Source organism: Accipiter gentilis, chromosome 12, assembly GCF_929443795.1.
Source record: "Accipiter gentilis chromosome 12, bAccGen1.1, whole genome shotgun sequence".
In the NCBI taxonomy this organism is placed as follows: domain Eukaryota; kingdom Metazoa; phylum Chordata; class Aves; order Accipitriformes; family Accipitridae; genus Astur; species Astur gentilis.
Genome location: NC_064891.1, coordinates 21204609 through 21231620, shown reverse-complemented (window position 1 = coordinate 21231620; position 27012 = coordinate 21204609). Strand labels below are relative to the sequence as shown.

At 41.7% G+C, this 27012-nt stretch overlaps 1 protein-coding gene across 5 annotated transcripts in view; it reads left to right on the top strand.

Annotated features, from left to right (window-relative positions):
* Positions 1–1148: 1148 nt before the first annotated feature.
* The window catches only part of INPP4B (inositol polyphosphate-4-phosphatase type II B), a 345020-nt gene continuing 319156 nt past the window's right edge, over positions 1149–27012 (top strand). For 4 of the 5 annotated variants that reach the window (XM_049814712.1, XM_049814711.1, XM_049814713.1 and 1 more), the window contains exon 1: positions 1149–1614. The gene's annotated coding sequence lies outside the window, so the exon portion shown is untranslated. Of the gene's footprint in view, positions 1615–2312; positions 2416–27012 lie in introns of those variants that run through there. The other variant, XM_049814710.1, reaches the window with a different exon arrangement.

The following is a 27012-nucleotide window of genomic DNA, read 5'->3' as shown; positions in this document are numbered from 1 at the left end:
ACATCAGAAACGCTAAAATCCAACCCTGTAACAAATGCTATTGAGTAGGCTAAACTAGCTATCTAATCTGTATTAACTTCAGTTGTTTTGTGCGTGATGGCGTAGGAGTTGCTTACGCAGCTCAAATCCCAGGCGGTGTCCTGCTATATCGCACAAGTAGTCTCAATAGGATTAACTGAAGTTTGAAATGCCGGAATTTATTTAACTACAAGAGAAATAAAAACCCCTGCATTATATGAAGATTATTATCAAGCGAGTAAGATGCATTAGAAATTACTTTTCTTAATTCCTCTGCTGCCTTACACACTAAACCAATTTTCAGACGATGTTCCAGAGACGCGGTGTTTCCAAACTGAGCTTCGCGTGGGCTGAAGGGGTCATCTCCGCCATCAGGGCCTCCCGAGGTGGCTTTTTTTTCGTGAGGAAGCCGGATTGACCAGGCAAAGCCCGGCGGCATAGCTTCGATGCAAGGTCATTTACTGACAAGGAGCAGAGCGCAGAAAGTGTCCCCGCACCTCGCCTCACCGCCGCCTGGTCCCCGGGTGCTCCCACAGAGCTGGAACGAGGGGGCTGCGGCTCCCGGCGGATGAAGGCCCGGTTTTTGGAGGCCACCGGCACTTTCTGGAGTGGCGGCGCCGGCCGGAGGCTCGGTGAAGCCCTCCCACCCCCCTCGCTGACAGGAAGGGGCTTCCCTCATCGCCCACTCCCGAACTTTCGAAGCTCGAAAGAAGCCAGCCCGGCAGGGCCGAGAAGCCGATCGCTCGCCTCCTAGGGAGCTCCTATTTCCAGCTCAGTGACTAATAACGTCGTCCCCCCCCCCCCGGTCATGCTGCGTTCCCCTGAGTGACCGTGCCCAGGGTTTTCCAGCTCGGGGGAGAAGGTGCCGGTCAGGAGCCTGTCAGCCCGGGCTCAGCGCCGGCCCCCCGGGGAGGGACACCCCCCCCCCCCCCCATCCGATCGTCCCCTCGGGCCGGGCGGGCTCCCGCCACCGCCTCTCAGCCCCCGGCACTTCGGCAGAGGCGGCCGCGGAGGCCGGGCTCCCTCTGGGCGGCAGGAGGTGAATGGCAAGCGGCGGCTTCTCCCTCCCACACCCCAGTGTCGGTCTCGCCTCCTCCAGCAGCAGCAGTAGCGGGTCACCTCTGCGCGGCTGAGCCGAGCCGAGCCGCGCCGCGCTGCCTGCCGGCCGCAGGGCTGCCAGAGAGAGGCGGAGGAGGCAGCTCGCAGCTCCCCGCCACCCCGCCTCGCCGCGGGCTCAGGGGCGCTACCTGCGGGGCCGCCGCCGAGCCGGGGAGCCGCCGCCGGGCTGCGGTGACATTGGGAGGAGACTCGTCCGAGGGCGGCGCCGGGGGGGGGGGGCGGGCAGGAGCGCCGGTGCCCGCGGCGAGCGCCAGCCGCAACTCGCCCTCCCTGGGGCGGCGGGCAGGCGGGCGGGCAGGCTCGGCTCCGGCTGCCCGGCGCGCTTCAGCCCTTCATTTCCTCTCGCCGTCGCGCTGCTGGAGGCTCCGGACTATAAATAGCAAGGCTCGCCAGCCACCCAACCGCACACGCACGCAGCGGAGGAAAGTGCCGCGCCGGTCGCCCCGCCGGGCGGTTGGTCGCCCAGCTGCCAGGCAGGTAACCGCCGCTCGGGGCGCGGGGGGGCTCATTCCGCTGGCGAGGGTTTTGTTTCCTTGTTTCCCCGCCGGCTCCGGCGCGTCAGGAGAGATTAAAAGCCGGGAATCGGTTCCGCCGAAGTCCCTCCCTTTTATTCCCTTATCAAGTTTCTTAAGGTTACAGCCCGCAAGGCGTGCGCAGCCCTGGCAGAAGGCGAAGGCGCTCTCGTCGGGGGCCGCCGCAGCCCGGCGGGGCGGCGATCCGGCCGGGAGCTCCGCTGAGGGGCGGCCGCCGCTCTCCCGCCTGCGGGGCGGGCGCCGCGCGCCCCCTCAGGGGCCGGGGCTGAGGGAAAGGGAGGCGGCCCGGCCGCCCTAGGGACGCCGGCCCGCCGCCGCCGCTCTCCGTGGATCGCGGAGGCACCCGGGCTGCCGAGGCAACTTCCAGCTAAGACCCGCTGGGGATTGCTTCTACTTTCTCCCGTCGGGGTCGGCGGCGTTGCCCGCCGGGGAGCCTCGGTGCCGCCTCGGCCGCGGCGCGGCGGCTGGCCGCCCCCCGCGCAGCTGCAGCCCTGGCTCCTCTGAAGGGGCGGTGTGTGTGTGTGTGTGTGGGGGGGGGGGGGGGGGGGGGAAGCTTGAGGACATGATTTCCAGCGGTTTTCTGTCACGGTCGAAAGTTGAGGGTACTTGGCTGATGGGTAGCGGGTGGCAGGCTCCGTAGACGCCGCGAAGGGGTTAATTTGGTAGAGTAATTGAGTTCTAGGACTCCCGTCCCCATCTCGCGAAGAACAGCGTCTGCTGAAATGTGGTGGAAACCGCAGGAAAGGTATTACATATAGATAAGTTGAGCGGAGTTGTAACTTGAAATCGTATCGGCCAGGAAAGCGGGGGATGGGGGATGATATTTCATTTCTGGACCGCGATCAAGCGGAGCTCTATTTTCTTTTCCCCCAAATGACATACCAGTTTTAAAGCGTGGATGGCAGAGCTTGTGCTGTCTGCTAGCCAGGTCCCCAAAGCTAACCCGGTGCCTTGTCTGAAATAAAAATGATAGGATGAAGTCTTCCTGGAGCTATGTTTTCATCTGATGCGTAATTATGTTTCCATTTCTCTTCCTCGTCAGAAGAAATGTACTTGTTTATTTACCCATTAATGATGTGTTAAAATAGATATACTAAAATCAGGCCATGTGTATGCCATTTAAATCTGGCTTTGAATCTCAAAAGCGAGACTAATTTTCAGTCTTCACTGGTTTACGGGCACCCTCTATATTTAAATGATGTCTACATAGCAAGAACGATGGGGGAAAATGTCTGTTTCTCAGTCTGTATCAAAGCAAGACTTCATGTAAATAATTGGTTACTAACAAAACTTCTTATATTTGGGTAACTATTTACAAGTTTGATAGTAGTCTTTAAAAAGGAAGTGTTCCAGTAATTTGATTTTTTTTTTAATGTTATTTTTATTTTACCTGATTAAATTTGAACCAGCTTTAAAGCCCTGCGGTATCTTAGTTGTTTTTTTTTTTTATTGTTTTTTTTTTTTTGTCCTGTGAACCTGTGTATTGGATGGGGTTTGTGCATGTAAGTCCTCATTACTGTAACTATCCATGCAGGACTGAATGCTGTTTACTTCACACATTCTCATAATTCCACTAAAATTAAGATACAAGTCACAAGATTAATATAAGCAGAAATTAGTCCTGTGAGATTTTTACAGCTCTGATGACATTAGTGGGAGCATGTGACAGTGTTACTACTTCAGAGCCCTATTTTTGCTTTTTTTCTTCTGCTGAGAGAGTTCCTGCAGTGCTTAAGATAAGATTAAATCTTATTAAAGCTTTTCTTTTACTGGCTCTCTTGGACTACCTAACGCTTCAAGTTCCAGTTCTCCATGGGTTCCTCAAACCTTGCAAGTGCTGCTGATCTCTCTTTTGCTCTGGTTTCTCCGGAGAGGCTTATCCGGGAGGCTGCCTTAGTTCTTTTTGATCAAAGAATTCTGTCTTCCTCAGGCTAAGGTATATCAGTTTGAGCAGGTGTATACACGTGCCTCCTAACAGATCCTCCTTTATAACCATCTCTTTATCTTCTGATCTGACCTGAAGATTTCACAACATCAGGTGAAGGTTTTGTGAATCAAAATGCATGATTAATACTGTGCTTAGCACCTGGAAGTCTACTGTACTGCAAGAAGGCCACCATCACCCCCCCCCCCCCCCGCCCCAACCAAACCAAAAAAACAAACCCAACAAAAAACCCCAGGAATAGAAGATCTGCCTGGAGCATCGAAGTCAGCCTGTGGAGGACAGCGCCCTGCTAGTTGACAGTAAGATGTGGAGGCTGCGAGACAGTCTGCAGGTGAAGTAATTGTTCGAATAGGCCTAGGCTTAAATTCACTATGAATTTTGAGGAAAAAGTAGTGGGATTGATATGTCTGCTGAATTATTTAGCTTGTTATGGATATATATTTTTAGCATATGACTTCTGCAGAGAAATATGAAAACAATACTTCTTGGATTTATGTAACAGATTTACAGGAGAAAGTAAGATACTTTGCTAAGACAGGCAAACTGAAAGGCGGAAAATTACTCCCAACACTAATGTTTCTTCAAAATTTATGATAACTTGAACTAGCATTCTTAAACAGTTGGGGAGTTAGCTACGTTTCTTTCCCTAATTTATATTTTCATAACCTTTGCTGTATGCCAAATGCTCTGATGGATGGAAATCTTTAGGAAGGGCTAGTTTTGTTTTGCTTATTAAATCTTTTGTATTACATTATATTGTTACTGTTGATGAATGATGAATATTATTTATCACACTTTAAAGGAAAGCTTCCTTCTTCCAAAGTAATCTTGACTGATATAAATCAAATTCTATGAAATACTTTTCCTTGGCTTTTTAAAATAACTTGGGAATTTAACTTCACCTGTCAAAACACCAGGTAGATGGAAGGCTGAAATGTTATTTGGGGAGGCTTGGCAGTCCTGGCCTCACCAAGCCTTTGGTCTTGACTACTACTTACCCTGGGTTTAGGAGCCCTCTCCATGCTTCCTGATTTCGCCGGCAAACCTGGCAATCTTGCTACAGTTTTGTCCCAGATTCTCCATCTTGTTCTTTAGGAGTAGCCCTTAAGATTTTATTTGTTTGTTTATTTATTTATTTATTTATTTTAGGGAATGCTTAATTCTTCTTTAACTCTGCCAGATAAGAATCTGGTCACTTAGCTTATTAAGCTCTCCTGTCATGAATAGTTGATCTGTTACAGAAAACCTGAGACAAACCTTGAAAGGCCAGCTGGATTGCGCAAGGTTTGAGTGGGGTGCTGGACTTCATCTCGTAGATGTCTTCATAGTGATAGAGGATTTTAATTAAAAAGACTTGCTCGTCTTGATACAAAATCCATGCTGGCAATTCTAAAAAGGAGTTGAGGTTTGTGAATTTCAGTTTCCTGCTGTTTGGAAGACTGTATTAACTGCTTGCCAGCTGAATATTAAGAAGAGGAGAAAAATATAAATTAATGATGGAGGATTCTTTAGTTTATTTTCCCCATAATCTGCAAAGGTAAGTTCAGTGAACTTGTCCAGGTCAGTAGCAGATACTTTCAGGGAAGAGCTTTTTTTCCCATTTCTTCTGTCATCATAAGCTAACTAAAGATGGGCAGAATCTGAAACAGCAAATCAGATTTATACAATTCATTCTACTATGAAAATTGCTGCCAGGAGACAGGATACGTTGTCTGTCTTCCAAGTCTTGTGTACCTTTCTGGCAAGGTATACTGAGATAACGTATTGAAAAGGAAGTGGACATCTTGCGCTGTACATGGTACATTTATTAATTTGTCTTTTAAGAGGGAATGAATAGAACAAATTGTGTCCACTTACTCTATAGGTTTTTCAAGTTTATTATAAAGTTTGCTTATGTGTTTCAGCAATGGGTTTTAAATTGTTTGATGTCAGTATCTTTAGTGGGACTACTCAAAAATGTAGAATTATTTCTGCTTCTAAGGTGTTTTAGATCCAAGTTCTGTAGAACTTACCACCCTTCTGAACCCAGAAGAGCCTGAGCAGGACAGTTCTGTTTACAGTAGTTTCAACTCTGTAGCTGCACAGGAGGTTTAATACTGCTTTTCATAGGTTAGGATGCTAATAGGCTTTTTGCCTCAGCTTGACAAACTAAGCTGCTTCTTCCTGTTTGTCAGTGAATTTGCCCTGTAGGTTCCTTTAGATTGTTTTTAATGTTGAAGAATGCTCTATTTAATGAAAATACGGAAGTCAACACAAGCTAAAGGTGCTTACTTGACATAGTATGGTGTCAAAGTGGTTAAATGTGATGCTGTTTATCAAGTTAATTTCTTTGACAGGCTGAGTTTGTGCTTTGTTAACTATGTGCCATGGCATTAAAAATCAAATCCATCTTTGGTTTTTTTGGTGGATGTTTTTCCTTTCATTGTGTATCCTGTTTCTGTGAAATTTTACCCTGTGCTGTGACCTCAGTGAAAACTTACCCTGAGTACAGTAGTAAAGTCAACCTGGGCTAAGTCTGTCTGGGGAGCATTTTCTCTTAAACTTACCATATATACGTAACTAAAACACTTTCATTTGTATCAATTTCTTAAATTCTGTTAGCTGTACACTTGTCAATAGGACTTCCTTGCTTGCTGCAAAACCACTAATTTGGCAAATAGAGTGAAATCTTTTAATATGAGGCACTAAAAAGATTCCTTTTCTATTGTAATTGTAAGAGGTGGATGTGTAATGCACAATTAAGACGGAGAAAGTCTTGTGGGAAATAAGGTCTTATTGTATTTTGACAGTTTTTCATGTACCATCAGGTTTTTGTATTGTTTGTTTATTTATAAACCATGATCTTAGCATATTATAGCAATGCTAGTAAGATGCACTGAACCTAGAGTGCACATTTCTGTTACAAAAATGGCTCAGACACATGAAAATGGGTATAAAAGTCTAGGTGCTAAATGGGACTTGGTATCTTGTGTATTTACTGCTGTGCAAACGGAGCATTAAGCAGAATGCATCAACACTTTGGTATTGTACAGTGTTTCTATTACAGCAGTAACATCACTGCTCTGCCTGGATTTTGTTTGCTTTGTGTATGTGTAAATGGCTAAAGAAAACAGGTATTTGTAGAACTGAGTTTTATAGGATGAAATTACTTTCACTGCTATAGTGACATAATTTTGGAATAAATCTCTTTAATGGGTTATTCCAGTTTATACTGTAAATGAGAACAGAATTTGGTACACAGAGTAGGAGATACTGCATTTGACGTTCAGAATAATGTCAGTCTGCTATTTTTATAGTTTTAAAAATATACTTTAAATTGAGAAGATCTTTATTTTTTCAAATTAATAATCTAAAAGTTGGAGTGTGTATGAGAAGTGCTTTTTTGCTTTAGCTAGGTAAGTGTGTGGCGTTGGTTTTCTTGTTTGTTTGTTTGTTCCCCCCCTCCAAAAGGCAGCTATAGAGCTACACTATATCTGGAATTTCTGTGTTACTGTCTATTGTAACACACAATTCGCATGGCTTTTGTAGAATGGCCATGTGGTGTAGCCTCACTGTAGCTGGAATTGATAAAGATGACAATGTTGCCTCTGTGGGCAAAGTCGATCTAAAGCAAACTTTCCTGGAGACTTGCACAACAGCTGTTTCCACAGGAACAGTGTGATCAGGATTATCAGGTGGTGATCCAGTGATTATACCTTGGAATAAAGATAAGAGTATGTAATTGATGAAGAAACACTGGGTTTAAAAAAAAAATACATTGAAATAAGCATTCTCAGTTTAGACCTGCTATTGAGGAATAGTTTAATTTGACCTGTAGTTTCTATACAAGCAGATGCTTAGCCTGCATTAATTACATTTTCACTTAGTGAATCTACGGTAAACATTTTTCCAAATGAATCATATCTGATGATTGTTTAGCCACTGAATTAAAAATATAACATACTTAATTGATGTATCTAGGAATTCTTTTTTGGCCTTCCTACTGTTGGTGTCAGATAGCTTTAAGTTTTGGTATTTTGTTTCAGCTGGCTAGTGTAGTCTTTTCCTTCTAGGAATTGATAGCTTCCAAGTAATACAAACAGAAGTGGTGGCTGCTATTCTTATGGAAGTTTTTTTGGTTTTGGGTACCTCAGGTACTGATAGTTGGAAGCTTGGAATGTATGAGTATAGCCTACACTAGATGGCAGTGTAAAATATGAAGAAGCCTTAAGACATTTGGAGTTCTTAACAAACCCAGTAGAAGCTGCCACACTTACGGCTCAGTTCATAGACAAGCATATTTTTACTGTATGTACTCCTGTTAAGTATGAGGTCCCTTGTTTTTCATGATCTAATTTTGTCTTGAGTTTACATTGTTTGAGTAAGAGAGTATGTTTGGGCAGTTACTGTAAGATAGCTGGCATACTGTAAATTCAGCCTACAGTTTAATCTTGGTTAGCTGGCTTGTAGTTTGTAGTTATTTATTGGTTAGGAAAACCACATGTATTTTTGAAAATGTTATTTGAGATATATATTTTAAAACTGTAGCACAAAAGCTATCAACTGATAAAACAACAATGGGTGAAACGTCATTTTAATATATTATAGCTGTATGATGGTCATTTATCATTTACATAGGATGATCTGGTATGTGTATGTTGTTTTTTTAAATTAAAATAAGTTCAACTGTACATAATCTCTAGGGCAAATTACTGATGTTGAATTGCATGTACTGTTACAGTTTATTGTCTGTCCCTTACAGAAAGTGTGTGTGTGTGAAGTGATATATATAAATCCAGTTGCCATGATGTCACTCTTTTTAAAGACTGTATGATGTATGAGCTTCATAAAGCTCAAACACATCTTAATGTATTCAAGCACTGCAAGGGTGCTTCAGTGAGAATGGGAGTTAGGATGGCTGTTCGTGAGCAAAGTACATCCTTTGTTAGTATACCTTGGAGTGCTTTCAAAGTTTTTCTTTAGCAGTGTCTGATAATACAAAAATTCTGATCAAGGTGGAGAAAATAACATTTACAAGAAACTTTGAAATCAGTTTCTGTACCATCAGGATGTGATAGTCTAGAGATAGATTTCCCTACTAAAGCATAAAAAGCAAGAGGGGTTAGAGGACCCAGCCTATAAAGGTTGTGCATGTAGTTGTTGAACTGCTTTGTTATATATTTGCAAGTGAAATTAGAAAGCAGTTTGATGTAACACCGTGAAAGCTTTAAGTTTTTATAAATTGGATTTTCTTTCTCTGACAAAAATGAAAAGCCTGGTCACAGTAGCTTCTTTGGAGCTGCATATTGGAAAAAGCAAAGCTATCCACATGCTGGGATTATTAAATGTACTCAGGCTGTCAAAATATACATGTAAATATATGTAGTACTTTGCACTAAAATTGATCAGTAATCAATCTGGTGGTAAATTAGGAAGACTGTACATGCTTAAGATATACGTCATGACATGCTGAATTTGTTTGAGGAAAGACTATCGCACAAAATCCCAACTTCTGGTAGTGTCTCCTTTTAAGCAAAAGATACAAAAGTTCTATAAAACAGTGTTTAGGAGTGTTTAGCGAGGAAATAACACTTCCCTTTCTTTGCTTTTCTGCTACTACTAGAATGCTTTTCACAGAATAAAATGTTAGGTACCATTGATACCTGTAATATCAGTATTTTGAAGATAATGTGAAAGATTTAACAGCAGAAAATGTAGATGTCCCAGTAAACCTATGCTTGGAGACATACTGGATATGTGTATATGGCTGTTTGAGGGACACAGTAAGTAGTGTCCCTCTATGTTTATGTAGTCTTTTGAAAATTCAGCTGTAACTTCTATCACTCATAGATTGCAGCAATGGAAACCTTGTGTAAATTCTCCTTGGCAGCTCACAATCTTAGTTGTTGCTTGAACTCCAAGTGTAAATTCAGATACCATGTCTCAGTTCAGATCTTTTTGGTTTGGCATTCACACATAATTTTTTTGTTTGTTTTGTTTTGATTAGCATTCTTAATTGAATGGCAAACTGTGGTAACCTTGCACAAAAGAAAAAACACGTTAACCACCAGTTTATTCCAAAAAATGATTGTGGATGCCCATATTAATGTGAACAGGGGTTGTCCTACAATTTGCAGCTGAAGACTGATCTAAAGATGTGTGGGAACCTGACAGAGCAGGTCCCTGACAAAAATGTACTGTGAGAAGTGACTGGCTGACTCACAGGGTGAATGGGATACAGACACCAAAGCAAGATTAAATGGCAGTTTATTTTAGACCCATATAAAAAGTATTCCAGAAATAAACTGTCTGATCTGGTGTTCAATGCTCTTACTTCCAATCATGATCATGGGGAAACTGAAATCCCTTTGCCCAGTTTGGGACTGTGTTTCATAAAGGCTGAAGAGCCTTGATTTGTGCAGATGAGATGATACCAGTCTTATTTTCTTTTCTTCCACCCCCCAACCTGGAGGTTGGTCACCCAATTTCTTGGTATTTATGTTCTGGGCTAGCACATGGCTATCGTTTGAGGTCTACCAGCTTGTTCTCTGAAACTTTACTCCCAAGAATGGTTCTTGTGGCTCTCTAAGTGTTTGGGATACTCCTGAGTATATCATGCCCACAGCAGGCTGTGTCATCAAAGATGCATTAGACTACCAAAGTAACCTTCTATGCTTACTGTTCTTGGTAATATGATGTTACAAGGAAGGTAAAAACTTTATTTACTTTTTTGCACCTGTAGGAGAAAAATTCCTCTGTTTCCATTACCACAGGTCGTTCAGTTGCCAGTTGCAGATACAGCTTTCTTGTCTGTTACCTGTGGTCATGGGTGCAGATTGGAGGAATTACTGATGCTGATCTTGGAAACAAGCTGATGAGTCCCAGATTAAGCAAATCAAGGAGACCCTCTGGAGCTCCTGGGAACAAGTCACTTCTTACCTGAACAGTGGGGTCAAAGGGAAGCTAACCCTTCTGGAGTCGCCTACTTTTCTAGTACAGCCAAACCTTGCAGTCTTCTTCCAGGTGGTAGCATTTGTTGCCTATCATATTTAAATAAATCTTATGTTCCACCAAGAAACATGCTACAATTGTTTCCATGTTACTATAGGAAGTATAATTCCAATTATAATAATTATTTAAAATACCTAATTCAGCACTTGCTCAACTTGTTGAACAGCTTGCTAATGAGGTGTCCTAGAGTTATCTATGAATATTTATGAAGATCTATATCAACAAGAGAACACAGAAAACCTGTACTCTTTTTCAAAAGAAAAATTATGGTTATTCATTTTCAGTGCATTAAAATTACCTTAGTAATCAATTTTGGTATGTTACAATAGAATGACATGCTTGGGCATTTTGCCTGAAGCAGTGATCTATTTTTTTTTTCTCCTCTGTCTGATTTAGTTCATCAAAACAACATAGTACAGGTAAAGTGGAATTTTACCTGAGGTTTGTGGCTACCTCTTTTTGTAAATACAAAAATAATGAATAGCTTTGTCCTCATGAACTGTTCCAGTTGGGGAGGTGGTGATGGTGGTGGAACCAAAACTCCCCCAAACATATGCACCTTTTGCCTATTTTAAATAAAATACTGGTGAAGATCTAGCCCATGTCTGTGGGAATTGTGTTCTTGTCAGATACTTCCTAAGTACTGAAAAACATCAGCTTTGAGAATCTATTTTTGTGTTCTGAAAGAGCAATGTCTCCCACTATAGTTTGAAGGTTAAGGTAGAAATATTTTTATGAAAATTGAATTATGAAGTGCAAGAATGTTGAAAACATAGCAGAAGATATATCTACAAGCAATTTTATAAGACAATACCAGCCCGTCAGTTACGACTCTAGTTTTTCATTTCTGTATTTGGAGCAGTGTTGCAGCTTTACATCCAGATGATTTGTTAGTTCAGCTGTAGTAAATAATTCAAAAGAGCCTTTGTTGGATAGTCAGCAATGTCACGTGTCTCTTACCTCTCCTAAATGATGGGAGCAGATTCTGACCCCATTTGCAGTGCTGTAAGTTTACTGAAGCTCAAGGAAGTGCTCTGTAAGATCTTGGGTTTTATTTTCTAAAAAAGTTTTCTTTGCTTAATTTATAAACTACATGTTAAAAATAATTAGTAACATAGTCCCTCCTGTGTTGATTCTGGAAATGAATGGAAGGGACAGGAGAGTCAGAGACATGGAATTGCTGGCATCTTGGAAGGAAGTGTAGGTCCCATCTTGAAAGCACTCATTGGGCTGAGGCTCAGACATGCATTTTGGTCAAATGTACTGATACCTTGAACAAGCAAGGTAAGATGTGCCTCTGTTAGAATGGCAATGAGAAACTGGAGGAGAGCTAGTGTCTGCAGAGCAGTGAACCTCTGGGGAGTCATAGAAACATCAGGGCTAGTAGAAATTTTCCTAGCAGATGGGAAATGAAAGAATATGCCATGAACAGTCTCAAATGTTGCAGCTTTCCTGAATCATTTAACAATGAAGTTAAGTCTTTGTGTGCTTGGCCACTTTCCATCTTACCTCAAAGGTTGTTTTGTCCCTGTTAATGTTTAGAGAACTTCTGTGTATATGAGGAGACGAGTTGGCTGCCTCCTTAATGTTCCCATGTGAGACTGACTCCCTTTATGAGGCAGGAATGCAACAGGGTGCATTTGGGTCACAGAGAACATCAGAATCTTCAGTGTCTTTAGTTTGGATTTGTGAGTATCTTGATTAAACATTTCTGGTTCTCTTTTACTATTTGTATTAGCCATGATAACGTGCCCTGTTCTTTGTCTTCTGTGTTATTCATACAACGCAAAGCATAGAAGTCAGACTTTCCTATCTATTTCCTGGTTTCCTTTTCTTTTGCCTGCCTGGCATGATGTCCTGGCCTCACAAGGTCTCTAATGCCTCCTTTCTAGACATCCTATGGTAAGCTTCAGATCTAGACACCCGATGGTAAGCTTTTACCATCTGCAGGGACCTTGTCAGGCTTGAGAAAAGTGGGCCAATGGGAACCTCATGGAGTTCAAAGAGACCAGGTACTGCACCCGAGTCAGGGCAATTACTGATATCAGTACAGACTGGGTGGTGAACTGATTGAGGGCAGCCCTGCTGAGAAGGACGCGGGGATACTGCTGGATGAAAAATGAGAAAAGAGCTGGGAATATGCACTTGTAGCCCAAAAAGCAGGTTGTATTCTGGTCTGTATCAAAAGCAGCAAGGCCAGCAGGTCATGGGAGGTGATTCTCTCTACTTCACTCTCGTGAGACCCCACCTGGAGTACTGCGTCCAGTTCTGGAGTCCTCAGAACAGGAAAGATGTGGACCTGTTGGAGCGAGTCCAGAGGACAGCCGCAAAAATGATCAGAGGGATGGAATACCTGTCCTGTGAGGACAGACTGGAGCCTGGAGAAGGCTCCAGGGAGACGTTATTGCAGCCTTTCAACATTTACAAGAAGGGGGCTTATAACAAAGATGGAGACAGACTTTTTACCAGGGCCTGTAGTGACAGGATAAGGGGTAGTGTTTTTAAACTGAAAGAGGGTAGATGTAGATTGGACATAAGGAAGAAATTATGTACAATGAGGGTGGTGGGAGACTGGAACAGGTTGCCCAGAGAAGTTGTGTGGAAGCCCCATCATTCAAAATGTTCAAGGCCAGATTGGACAGGATTTTGAGCAACCTCATCTAGTGAAAGATGTCCCTGCCCATGGTAGGGGATTTGGAACTAGATGATCTTTAAAGGTCCCTCCCAACCCAAACCATTTGGTAATTTAGTGATCAGGATTTGCCTTTCAAACTGTCCCATAGTGTTAGTCTTGATGGTTATTTGGGAGATAAAAAGATTTGAGTTTTTTTCTAATTTGTTCATAATAACAAGTTTAGTTGTTTCAATTCTTAATGAAGATGTAATTTAAGCTTTGTATGTAGAACTACTGTTGGTCAAGCAGACTTTGAGCTAAAGTAAATTCTGTTCGCACATACTGTTAAGCAGTCTTTTTTTAATGAAAGGTGCATATAGTTTTTTTGGAACTTAATGAGAAGTGTTCAGTATGCCTGTGTTCATTAATGAAGAACACTTGTAAAGTCTCTGACATACTAGAGTTAACTTGTCCTTTTATTACAGTCAGTGATACTGTTTTTTTGCTCTTTCTTCATACATGGTTATCCTTCAGCTTGTTATATTTCTGTCCAAATAGTGGTGTTCCCATCCTAGCCCTGTGAAGGATATCCATAGCTTTCAGACCTAGTTCTTATTGTATCCAGGCTACTAACAGAATTGGACAGTGTAAGCCAGGACCTAACATTGAGGTGGGAGATGCATGTAACTTGCCATGTTCTTCTCAGTAGAGTTTTCTGCATCTGACAGATGATGCAACCAAACGAGTAAACAAAATTCAGATCTTGTAATATCTGTAGGTAGCAGGTGTCTGTATAGGACATGGACTGCAGCGACTCAGGTAACTGAAAATAAATAAAATAGTTTATACTAGGTTTAAAATAAACACTGCCTTTGTCCATCAACTTGAGTCATTGTATGTGAAGAAGGGGACACAAAGTGTAAGAAAGTTCATAAGGTTGAAGAGAGGAAGATAGACAGGGAGTTATTTTTGTTTGCTATGCCACACACACAAAAAAGAAATGCCTTAAAAGAATTACCAGGCAAGGAGGAGATAATTAAACCATCAAACACAGGGAATTTCACGGCCATTGTGGGTAAACAACTCTGGCTGCTCCAGGCAAGGGACCAACTTAATTAAAAAAAAAAAAAAATCTAATTTAGTTAACCCATTTATCAAAGAAATATGTTGGAAAACCATTAGTTTTTCTACAGACATTAACACTTTGCCTGTAAGTGCAACATTTTAGAAAGGGAACTTTCTAGATTTTCTTTGGCATTACTTTAAAAATGTACAAATAGCATGGTGTGCAAAATTTTTTTTTTTTTTATCCTAACTACCTGATATTTCATTCCTTTTTTTATCATAAAATATTTAGTTTTCATTTTCTAAATAAGGAGAAAGCTGAGATCTGTAACAGGAATTGCATTTTCTTCTGTTTATTGGAAGATAAATACCCAATGACCTTTCTGCTAGTATTTACTGTGTACTCCACAGGTATAAAACTACTTCTTAGTTGGTCTTGATGATACATAGCTAATTAAAATTTGTTTTGTTTCTCACTTCTACCAATGAATCTGATATAGCTTTTTCTTTGAGAAAAATGTATTTTATCTCATTTATGGATAATGGTATTTTTAATGATACATGGACTATTAGAAAATGCTTAGGTATTTAAAAATCAAGGAAAATAACCCAACACAAAACTCTTTTGTATTAATTTCTTTATCTAGTAACAGAAGCCAGTGGAGTTTTTTTATAATTTTTTTATTACTCCATTCAAAGAATGAATAGTAAGCAAGCCAACATACAGTCTGGAAAAGTATTAAAAAAAAAAGTGTTGGTCCATAATAAAGATATAAATAACTTTACAGTTGACAGTATAAAGGCAGATGGACATTTGAGAATCACAAAGTTAACTTATATTAGCATAACAGAGCAAATTCCAAATCACACAGAAAATCCATTGTTGTTTTAAGAAGCATTACATAAGCAGCAGTGCCATATTGGAGTAGGGGATGAATTTAGACTACCATGAAGCCAACAATTTTGAAGCTTGAAGAAGCTCTGGTTTGTATTCTGTGTCATTGGGAATGAATGGCTCTTCAGTATTAGGCAACGTAAGAAAGAAAAGACCAATTATTTTTTTGAAGGGAGGAAATGTGGAGAGGTTTTTTTAATCTACAGTACAAAAATCTGAGAATATTTTTTTTGCCACGTTTCCCCTCAGTTACTGTGTTGAGAGAGACTTCTTCTCCCAAAGGTGGAAGTGTTACAAAATTAGTGTGAATCCAATTTGTTCTGCTAACTCCTGTGGCATCCGGTCTCCTCAAAACTGTACTGGGAATAGGAGCTTTAATCAGCAGACAAGTTAACCTGGACAGCATTACTATGATTTTATTCCTTAATTTATCCAGGGATTTGGCTAGGGGATTCAGAATGGTCCGTTAAATACCTGTCATTCTTGTTACCAGTCTGCATGTCATAACCAGATAAAATAATACTGTATGTGGTTGGGATAACAGTATCAAGACAGACATCTTCCTCCTGTAATTTATTATTCAAAGTAAGTAAGGATGAGGAATAAGAAGTGAGTGGATGAGGGCATCAATTGGGAAATTTGCTGCTCATGTGTTTTTAAGGACAGGAAAGATCAGGGAGAAGAGGCAGGTGAGATCTCGAAGCTCTGTATACAGAGTGTAGTATCAGTAGGTATGATTCCAGGTCCAGGACTTCAACATTTTCAAAATATTCAAAGAAATTAATAGATAAATTATTAAAAATAATGTTTTGGTTTGGCCAATCATCACTCGTCTCAGGGTGAGCTTCAGCAGTACGTCATCTGTGCAATCCAGTGAACACTATTTGCACCAGGTTAGGCAGCTTATGGTGGTGTGGATGCCATCTTGGCCTGCACCTTGTCTGTCTTGTCTGTTACTGCACCGTTGTGGCTACAGCATTACCAGTGGAACATACTCACGAGCACATGGGAAGTGTTTGGAAATGGTAATGGCTGGATTGCCCAGGGAAGGACTCAATTGCTCAAGTAAAGGTGAGTGTTTATGTGAGCTGGACCGTAACTAGAGCTGCCAAATCTAAAATTTTTAAATCACTGTTAACTGAAAAATTCAGAATGAATCAATGTAGTACTTCCAAACTTCGTTTTGAAATAACATTTTTACTTGTACTTGGTTTCCTGAATTGTTAGAGAGTACGTGATGTGGTATTTGCAAATAGCATTACTTCACAGATTACTGGCATTCTTATTGGTCTGTGTAGATGCATTAGTCACTGACTATTTTACTGCAGTTGGGGAAAAAGCTAGAAGCGAGTGCTCATGTGTAAATGTGTGAATAAATATAAAGCTCAGTGCCAGTAGGACAGCAAGGGAGAAAACATAGGCATGCCAGAGGTACCTGTGAAACCAAAAAGGAAGAAATCAGCATTCTCATAAGAAGCTTCTGCTGCTGTGCTTACACTAAGTTAACAGTATGTAACAAGTTTTCCTGTTGTGTTTAGTTGTACTACTACCTTGTGCCTCTCTGACATCATCTTGGAAATGTTTTGAGTCAGAGCGTGTGCATGTGTATCTATTCTAGCTCAGTGGGGCAGTGATTCTTGATAATAGCAACTAGATTCAACTTCAAATTCCTATTATTACATGGCATAGTTAACACATTTTTTGCAAGTAATTTTACAATCTTACTTTTAGTTGTGGATTTAATATTTAAAATGTGAGGATTCTTAATGTTAAGAGTAATATTAAGGAACATTAATATTTAATTTGGTGTCATAAGGAATAGCTTACAGTCATTTTTTCAGATGAGATAGGTAAGATATCTCTCACAGTTCCTTTGGAATTTTGGTGCTTATTAATTGCTCTTTGCTTAAGGGATAAGGCATAAAAATCTTCCTTAGTAAGTGTCTGCCAGAAGGTACATTACATTGTAACTAAATAAGCACTAAGTTGGAAGGAATTTAGATTAAGATCCATATTTGTAGATTTGTAAATTACCTTAATGCTGAGACACAAAGCTGAAAGTTCTCGTCTGTGTCAGCACTACAGTAAACTCTAGGTTTGGCACAATTCATGCTTCTGTGCTGGTCTGTCCCTGGCACTTGGTATTTTACAGCTCTCGTCTTTAGTCACAGAAGGGCATAAGAAGAAGTAGGACGTAGTGGAAAAGTTGTCTCCCTAGATGTATGCTCATAAGAATTTTCACTCTGCAGGGCAGTTTGCTCATCATAGTTGATGACTTAACTGGAACAGAAGGTTCAGATAAGACCAAGAAATTAACTTTGATTAAGGTCTTCAGTTTTCAATCTGCATCCATATAAAACCAGAACACATTGGTGGTTTTATTAAAAGTCTTGCTGTGAGTTATGATTTGATTTTTTTTTTTTTTTTTTAATTTAGAATTTTTGGCAAGATTTCTTCTGGTTCCCCTGTGCCTCTGCCTCCTGAGGTGCAGGGGTGCTTTTGTTTGTGCTCTTAGCTGCTTACTAGCCCAGTTTCCTATTCTTCAGCTTAGTTGTAATGTGATATCATTAAGAATTATTTAATGATCTAGTTAGAACTATGTATTGCTGTATGCCGAAATGATATGTTCAATATTTATTCTCTTTGTTCTTTGTGTCTTTAGAAGGGGTAGTTTTCTGTCTTAACCTAAAATGTAATGTTATTCTTCACACTGAATGCAGGAGGTTTAATTCTTTTCTTTTCAACACAAAAGTATAGAGTTTTGGGCTGGAATTTTTTTTTTTTTTTTTAATGAAATACATAAAACTCTTTAAGAGCATTTTAGGTACAGCCTTGTAGAGAATTTCTGCCTCTATATGGAAAAAAATTACCATGTTTATCTGGGAAAGATTTGGGAATAGAGTGTTTTTTCTAGAGAAAGCTTATGTTGGAAATGGTGGAAATCTAGCTTTGTGGGAAGACAGACTATGTAGTTCCTTTAATGAAAGCCAGGGATAATTGAAGTAAGAGGGTAGGTATGAAGGATCAGAATGAGAATATTTTAGTAAGGATCAAAAGGATGGGCACTGGTAGCCTGGAAAGCTGGAAGTGACAGTCCTTTTGTTCATTTTGCTGTCTTCATTGTTTTCTTCCTCAGTTTTTGAGGCTGTTTTCCTGACAAATTCTATTAATTCAGTGATGAGAAAAAGAAGATGAAAGTTTGAAGTGTTGTTGTGGGTGTTGTTTTAGGAAATCAAATGAAAAGTAGCAAAGTTTAGATGAACTGTCTCATTATATGTCTTGTCTCCTGGTTTTGGTGGTGATAGCAGGGCAGCTGCAAGTTGATTGCACAAACCTCTGGGCAGTTTGAGAAACTCTTAGACCAGAAAAATGAGAAATGACAGAAATGCTGGGAGAACAAGGGAAAAGATGACATTTCTGTATTTCTCCTAGTTTCTGCCTTTGTTTTTCTTTATAAAACTGAAGTGCAGCTTACTTCAGGGCATGACAGATAGCTGTTGGTTTTTCTTTTTTTTTCTTTTTTTAAAAAAAAGCCTGAACAAAAAACCTTCTCAATTGCATGTCAAAAGTAGTCCTTTGTTTTCAAATTACATTCCTATGCCTCTGTAGATACGACATTCAACTATAAAATAAAACATTTTAATATAGTTTATCAATAAAATAAAATTCATTTTGGATAGCCTACAAATAAATTACCTTGTGACTATCAAAAATCTTGTGCAGGCCATAATCAAAATCCTAATTAAAAAAAAAAATAAATCCAGTCACCTGTATTGGTTTTGTTTGGCAAGGTTTTGGTAGCGGGGGGGGGTTACAGGGGTGGCTTCTGTAAGAAACTGCTGGAAGCTTCCCCTGTGTTCAAGAGAGAGCGAGCCCATATTAGCCGGCTCTGAGACGGACCCGCCGCCGGCCAAGGCCGAGCCAATCAGTGATAGTGGTAACGCCTCTGTGATAACATTTTTAAGAAGGAAAAAGTTGGGACGGAGAGAAACTGCCGCCGGAGTGAGGAGTGAGAACATGTAAGAGAAACAAGCCTGCGGACACCAAGGTCAGTGAAGAAGGAGGGGGAGGAGATGCTCCAGGCGCCGGAGCGAAGATTCCCCTGCAGCCCGTGGTGAAGACCCTGGTGAGGCAGGCTGTCCCCCTGCAGTCCAGGGAGGTCCACGGTGGAGCAGATATCCACCTGCAGCCCGGGGAGGACCCCACGCCGGAGCAGGTGGGTTCCCGAAGGAGGCTGTGACCCCGTGGGAACCCCGCGCTGGAGCAGGTTCCTGGCAGGACCTGCGGATCTGTGGAGAGAGGAGCCCACGGAGCAGGCTTTCTGGCAGGACTTGTGACCCCGTGGGGGACCCGCGCTGGAGCAGTGTGCTCCTGAAGGACTGCACACCGTGGAATGGACCCATGCTGGAGCAGTTCGTGAAGAACTGCAGCCCGTGGGAATGGCCCACGTTGGAGGAGTTCGTGGAGGACTGTCTCCCGTGGGTGGGACCCCACGCTGGAGCAGGGGAAGAGTGTGATCAGCCCTCGTCCTGAGGAGGTGAAGCGGCAGAAAATAACGTGTGATGACCATAAACCCCATCCCTGTCCCCCTGTGCCGCTGGGGGGGCTTGGTGGTGAAATCCGGGAGGGTAGTTGTGCCCGGGAAGAACGGAGGGGTGGTGGGAAGGTGTTCTGAGATTTCGTTTTACTTCTCATTACCTTGCTCTGGTTGATTTGTAATAAATTGAGTATGTTTTGCAAATTGAGTCTGTTTTGCCCGTGACGGTAATAGTGAATGATCTCTCCTGTCCTTATCTCGACCCGCGAGCCTTTTGTTATATTTTCTCTCCCCTGTCCAGCTGAGGATGGGGGAGTGATAGAATGGCTTTGGTGGGCACCTGGTGTTCAGCCAGGGTCAACCCATCACAGTCTTTTTGGTGGAGGATGCGGGTAATGTGAGGAATTTGAGATAAGGATAGTAACTGAGAGAGGTAACGGGCAAAACATGGACTGAACGCAGCTAGAGAGTTAAGAGCTGCTTGATGAGTGGGGAATCTTTATTGTTGTAATTGTGGTGAAGGGATGAGGGGTGGATTGTGTGTGTAAATTGTCCACTTTTGTCAGTTTTGTGATGATATTATTTTGATTTTGGTGTGGGGAATTATTTTTGTGATGTGAGTGAAGACTTTGTGTGATGAATGTGGATTTTAATGATAGTTCTTAAAAATGTGATGCACAGAGGCGAGGGGTGGAATGTATTGGTTTTGTTTGGCAAGGTTTTGGTAGCGGGGGGGGGTTACAGGGGTGGCTTCTGTAAGAAACTGCTGGAAGCTTCCCCTGTGTTCAAGAGAGAGCGAGCCCATATTAGCCGGCTCTGAGACGGACCCGCCGCCGGCCAAGGCCGAGCCAATCAGTGATAGTGGTAACGCCTCTGTGATAACATTTTTAAGAAGGAAAAAGTTGGGACGGAGAGAAACTGCCGCCGGAGTGAGGAGTGAGAACATGTAAGAGAAACAAGCCTGCGGACACCAAGGTCAGTGAAGAAGGAGGGGGAGGAGATGCTCCAGGCGCCGGAGCGAAGATTCCCCTGCAGCCCGTGGTGAAGACCCTGGTGAGGCAGGCTGTCCCCCTGCAGTCCAGGGAGGTCCACGGTGGAGCAGATCTCCACCTGTAGCCCGTGGAGGACCCCACGCCGGAGCAGGTGGGTTCCCGAAGGAGGCTGTGACCCCGTGGGAACCCCGCGCTGGAGCAGGTTCCTGGCAGGACCTGCGGATCTGTGGAGAGAGGAGCCCACGGAGCAGGCTTTCTGGCAGGACTTGTGACCCCGTGGGGGACCCGCGCTGGAGCAGTGTGCTCCTGAAGGACTGCACACCGTGGAATGGACCCATGCTGGAGCAGTTCGTGAAGAACTGCAGCCCGTGGGAATGGCCCACGTTGGAGGAGTTCGTGGAGGACTGTCTCCCGTGGGTGGGACCCCACGCTGGAGCAGGGGAAGAGTGTGATCAGCCCTCGTCCTGAGGAGGTGAAGCGGCAGAAAATAACGTGTGATGACCATAAACCCCATCCCTGTCCCCCTGTGCCGCTGGGGGGGCTTGGTGGTGAAATCCGGGAGGGTAGTTGTGCCCGGGAAGAACGGAGGGGTGGTGGGAAGGTGTTCTGAGATTTCGTTTTACTTCTCATTACCTTGCTCTGGTTGATTTGTAATAAATTGAGTATGTTTTGCAAATTGAGTCTGTTTTGCCCGTGACGGTAATAGTGAATGATCTCTCCTGTCCTTATCTCGACCCGCGAGCCTTTTGTTATATTTTCTCTCCCCTGTCCAGCTGAGGATGGGGGAGTGATAGAATGGCTTTGGTGGGCACCTGGTGTTCAGCCAGGGTCATTTGAAGAGAATGGGGAGTGATTGTAATTTTTCAATCCAACACGGGAATAAGTAATCTTAATAAAGCATTCTTAATCTGTAAAACTAAGACTGATTTCTTGTCCTACTGGGACAGGATGACTGGTTACGAGGCACTTGCATAGTAGTAATGTTTAGTGGTATATAATTTGTTAGATGGAGAGAAAGCTTTATTCTATAAACAGATGAAAATTTGGTTGTCAGAGAATATCAGAGGAATTGGAAATGTGTGTTGTAGGTAGGCATGAAATAAAAGATAATCTACTGGTAATGACTGACTTGCACTTTTTTTTTTGCTAAAGTCAGTATCTTCTTAAATGAAGGTTGGTTGCCATGTTTTCCCCCACTCTAGGTGGACCTTACTGGAAGGTGGACCGTACTGGATCCACCTAGTCTGGGTCCAGTAACCCAGTGCCACAAGAAGGTGATAACAAGTTCTTATTTGTGATAGTTTCTCTTCTTTTGGCACTTCTTACCACTGACAGAAAAAGACAGAAGAGCATGCAAAGCCTTTCCAGGCAGTATTGAGTTCCACCATATGAAATAAGAGTGATAGGAGTATTCTGTAATCAGTTGATACAGGACAGCAGTGTATTTATTGCACTGGATGACTTGTCACCCGATACAGTTTCCTGAATGCTGTAACTGAAATGCATAACTTGATTAAAAAAAAAAAAAGTAGTTAAATTTATCTCAAGTGCAGTGCTGAGTGGGAATCTGTATGTATCTGCCAGCAGCCACTGGTGAACTGATAGTCTTCATTCCTTGAAGCATAATTTAGCAGACCCAACAAAGGAAGGGGGCAGAATTGGTACCATCGGATTGAATCCCCTGATGACATAAAAAGAGGCAAATTATACTTTTCTGGCCCAATGATCTAGGGATCAAACTTACTGTTTTTTTTTTTTTTTTTTAACCTCTTTACTATGGCTTTCTTCCTTTAGTTTTAATATGCAAATTACCAGTCAAATATATTAATTCTTTTATCAGCATCCATGAAAATGAAATATAATGAGAGAGAATGCAGCTGTCAGTGGGAGCTGTGCTCATTTAATGACTGTAAAATTTGACCTCAAGCTAGGCCTCCTTTTATTTCCTTTCCTACGGATAAGGGATTTGATGGAAGCGTTTTGGTATGATAGCATTTCAAAATTTTGACATATATTTAAATAGATATGGACTGTGTGCTTGAATCTGTACTTAGCCTTTCACTTAACCTGAAGACTTATAAATGCAAACAAAATAAATGAACAAACCATTCAGTAAAATCATCTTGAGTGATGCCTGCCATGTAAGAAAAACAGCAAACTGACTGCCAGACAGTATCAGACGTAAAGGAGACAACCTCAGCTCTGGCCAGGTATGGCAAAGAGTTGTAGTAAAACATGGTTACTGCAAAGTAGGCATTAGGACATAAGCTATCCTTTCTGTATTTTTGTATTTTAAGTGCTCTGGTTTAGAATAAATAGATAGCATAAATGCTGCTGATATGTCTTAAGATGTATGAAACGTCCTAGAACAATGTCCCCCACCTCTGATACATGGCAGCTGGTGACACAGCTGTCTTCCGTGACAAGTCAGTCTGGCACTGCTGTAGGCAGAGCAGGGTTACTGAGAAACCTGAGATATGTTTTGTCTTCAGGGCTTTTTTTTCAGTTAACTAAATAGATGTCCCAGCACTGATCATCATTTCCAGAGTGCAAGATCTGAAGTACAGTACTGGATTTTGGGACAGTGGAAGATTAAACTTACATTTCTGTCTTCAGGCTCAATTGGGATTGCTCTAATTTATGTCAGTTTTGAGCTGATGCCTCACAGTCTCTGTGCTGTTCAGATTAGTCCAAGCATAAGGTGCTTTGGGTAAATTGCTTCCCTCATGCTCAGATTGGCTCCCAGCACCTCTCTCCCTGAGGTGAAGGGGGATTGTTGTGGTTTAACCCCAGCCAGCAACTAAGCACCATGCAGCTGCTCACTCACTTCCCCCCACCCCTCCAGTGGGATAAGGGAGACAATCAGGGAAAGAAAAAAAGTAAAACTTGTGAGTTGAGATAAGAACAGTTTAATAGGACAGAAAGGAAGAAAATAATAATTATAATAATAACAATAATAAAATGCCAATAATAATAAAAAGATTGGAATATACAAAAGAAGTGATGCACAATGCAATTGCTCACCACTCACCGACGGATTCCCAGTTAGTTCCCAAGCAGCGATCTGTCCCCAGGCCAACTTTCCCCAGTTTATGTACTGGACGTGATGTTACATGGTATGGAATATCCCTTTTGCCAGTTTGGGTCAGCTGCCCTTGCTGTGTCTCCTCCCAACTTCTTGTGCCCCACCAGCCTTCTTGCTGGCTGGGCATGAGAAGCTGAAAAATCCTTGACTTTGTATAAATTCTACTTAGCAACAACTGAAAACGTCAGTGTGTTATCAACATTCTTCTCATACTGAACCCCAAACACAGCACTGTACCAGCTGCTAGGAAGAAAATTATCTCTATCCCAGCTGAAACCAGGACAGGAATGTAGAACCATTTTGTTGCTGAGGAGGTAAAGGTTTAGTTTACTACCAGCCACATTATGGCTTCTTTTAAGGATTAGCCCAGAATAGAAAAGGGAAATATTCAATTTAGATACTAATGCCCTCCTTTCCCCTTCTTTTCAAAATGGTTCTAAAACACTTTGCAACTTGGTAAGTGTCAGTTTTTCTGTTGCTGGATTTCTGTTTGTTTATCTTTACTATGTTGGGGTAGAATGCAGCAGATATGAAGCACAACTAAGTAGCCACCATTAAGGACAAAGGGAAGAATAGTATCTATCTGAAACTGCGTAAGAAATTCTAGGTACGTACCATGGAGTTAGTCAGATTTTGCCCAGGATGCTATAATTAATGCCCTTAATGAAAGGCAATTCTTCATTGCTTAGACTCTTAACACCAGCTGTCATGTGTATGTTCGTCCCAGTGTCAGAGGGTGCTGTGCCACTATGAAAGTATCGATTTTTCACCTTTCCTTTTGAGCTGTAGGTACCCAGAAGCCCTTTCTACCTTGGCACAGTGATGAGTCCATGAAAGCTCTTTGACTGCGTGCGTTGCGTGTATGTATTTTTAATCTCCTTACTGCTGAGAATACATAATACACAATTCAATACACTCCCCAGATTTTGCTGCAGCAGTGGAAGAATACTTAACTCATAATTTTAGTTTTAATTATTTTTTGAAATGTAAGTGAAATTGTAGCTCACCTCAGCATGAATGTTGTATTGAGAATGTGAATTTAACTAGGAAATGTTCTCAAAATTAAACTTCCACTTTTCCTTTAGATGGAATCTTTTAATAAAACTTGACTGATTCTCCACAGTGGGTTTTTTTGTGTGTTCTCCATCGATAATACTTAGATATAAGATTTTTTCCTGAAGAAAATTTCAGCAAGTTGATCAGTTGTTGCTTTCTGCTCCGTTGTCCATTCAGCTTAGCTTGATTTGTCTTGGTAGCAGCAGCAGAATGTGAGGAGCAGAAAAATAAATTGCTGGTTCTGCATGTCTTCTGGCCAGAAGTGTTTGTTAGTTAGCTATTCCATTCTTTTTATCCTTCCAGTCAGGGCAGTCTGTACAGAAATGAATTTCTTCATCAAAGTGAGAGAACATACCACTTATAGTGCCATTTTCATCCTGGAAATGGAAAATTACTTTTCCTCTGGAAGGCACGAGCATTCAGACACATCTAATGTCTTTGCGACTCTTTAAGAAAATGAATAAATCAAGCTGTCAGGCCTATAATCTCTGTCCAAGAACTGTGATTCTTCCAAGGCTCAACGTGTAGAACCAGAATTTTGTCCCTTTGAAATGAAAGTCCTGGGAGTAAGCAGAGGTCACTGTTTCACAATTCGTTAAGTATATCATATACCTTTCTAATATGTCTGAGACATTTGCTCTACAAATACACTGTGCATTGGCTGATTGAATGCGAAGACTGAGGTAGGATTTAAGTTTTTTTTCTTTCTTTTCCTAGTTAGCCAAACTGTGTACGGTGGAAAACTATGGTGTAAGAGAAGCGAAAGTGGATTGAAGTTGAACAGTCATCGATCAAGTGACCAGTCATTGAAAGGCAAAGCATTTGCAGGATCACAGCACTGAAGTCCATCTATCTGTGATTTCCAGGGCCTGTTTTATCTACCAAGGTTTTGAGGAATACAGAGCTACTTTGTAAAGACCTCTGGTGAGGAATGACTTATTTCATTGTCAACAGGATGACACCAGTCTATAGTTAGCCATGTCTAGTCTGTAATCAGACTCAGTGGGACAGATTACGTGCTCTCACAAAAGGAACATGACTGGAGAAGATTGGCAGGAGAAAACAGCATAGATACTGAAGCAGCTAGATTTAGATAATCAGTACTCCAGGTGGGCAGAGAGATTTGTTTGTTTCCGAATGCTTTGCTTAAATTTTAGGCTAAGAAATAAAACTGTGCCATTCTCTAGATACAGCACTGAGTACTTTCATATGTTAGGAAATTGTTTATTTGCATACATTTATCTGCTTGATTATGTGTTTGGTTTTTTTATTTATTTGCTTAATGGTAGTGATCAACTATACTATTACAAGAATTAATCCCATCAGGAGCAGTCTTGCAAGTATGGAAAAACCATAACCTTCAGGGATTATGATTCATCCATGTTTAAAAGGAACATTCAGCCATTAAACCCAAGTTTTATTACTGAACATCCTGAGATCCCTGCCCCCTGACTTAGTACAGGGGAATGGGAAATAAGAGTAGAAATCAGATGATGAGCTCTGCTGTATCTTACTGAAGTGGCTGGGGAAGTTACTGTCCTTACTGCTTTGTTGTGTTGTTAGTGCTGGGCAGCAGAAGCAAATGATGTTCCAGCTTTTCAGCTGTTACTAGTCTCAGCCAGTTGTTCTAGTTTATTTTGATACCAGTGCTCATTTGTGTTGATAGCAGATGTTGAGGATCAGCATATCTTTACTTTTGTCCCTCTTGCTGTGGGGGTGGTGCCTTCTGCAAGTAGGGAGGAGTGGCAACTAGGAGTACTACAGTTTAAAACTGTTACTGCTGAATTCAATAAAGCCTGTTTGAGGGGGAGAGAGTAAGCTTTGGTAGAAAATAAAAATCTCAGGGAAGAGGGAAAAAGCAGAAGCAGTCAACACAAGTTTCTTGAAGTCAGGGTCTTGATACACTAAACTCAGGTAAGGTAGTTGGTTATAATTGTTTTCCCTTTAAAAATAATTCTTGACTATTATGTTTTGAGTCACACTACTGTTCTTTATGAGCCAGGACCAGTCTGAGTACAAAAAGGGGAAGCTTTGAGAGGTATCTAAAAGCTGTTTGGCTGTACTGAGCAATCATCATTGGAATATAGGCTTTATATTGTGTAGTAGCCTAAAGAGAACTATGGCAAATATGTGCTGTCTCTATCGGTGTGGTCTCCTATTGCA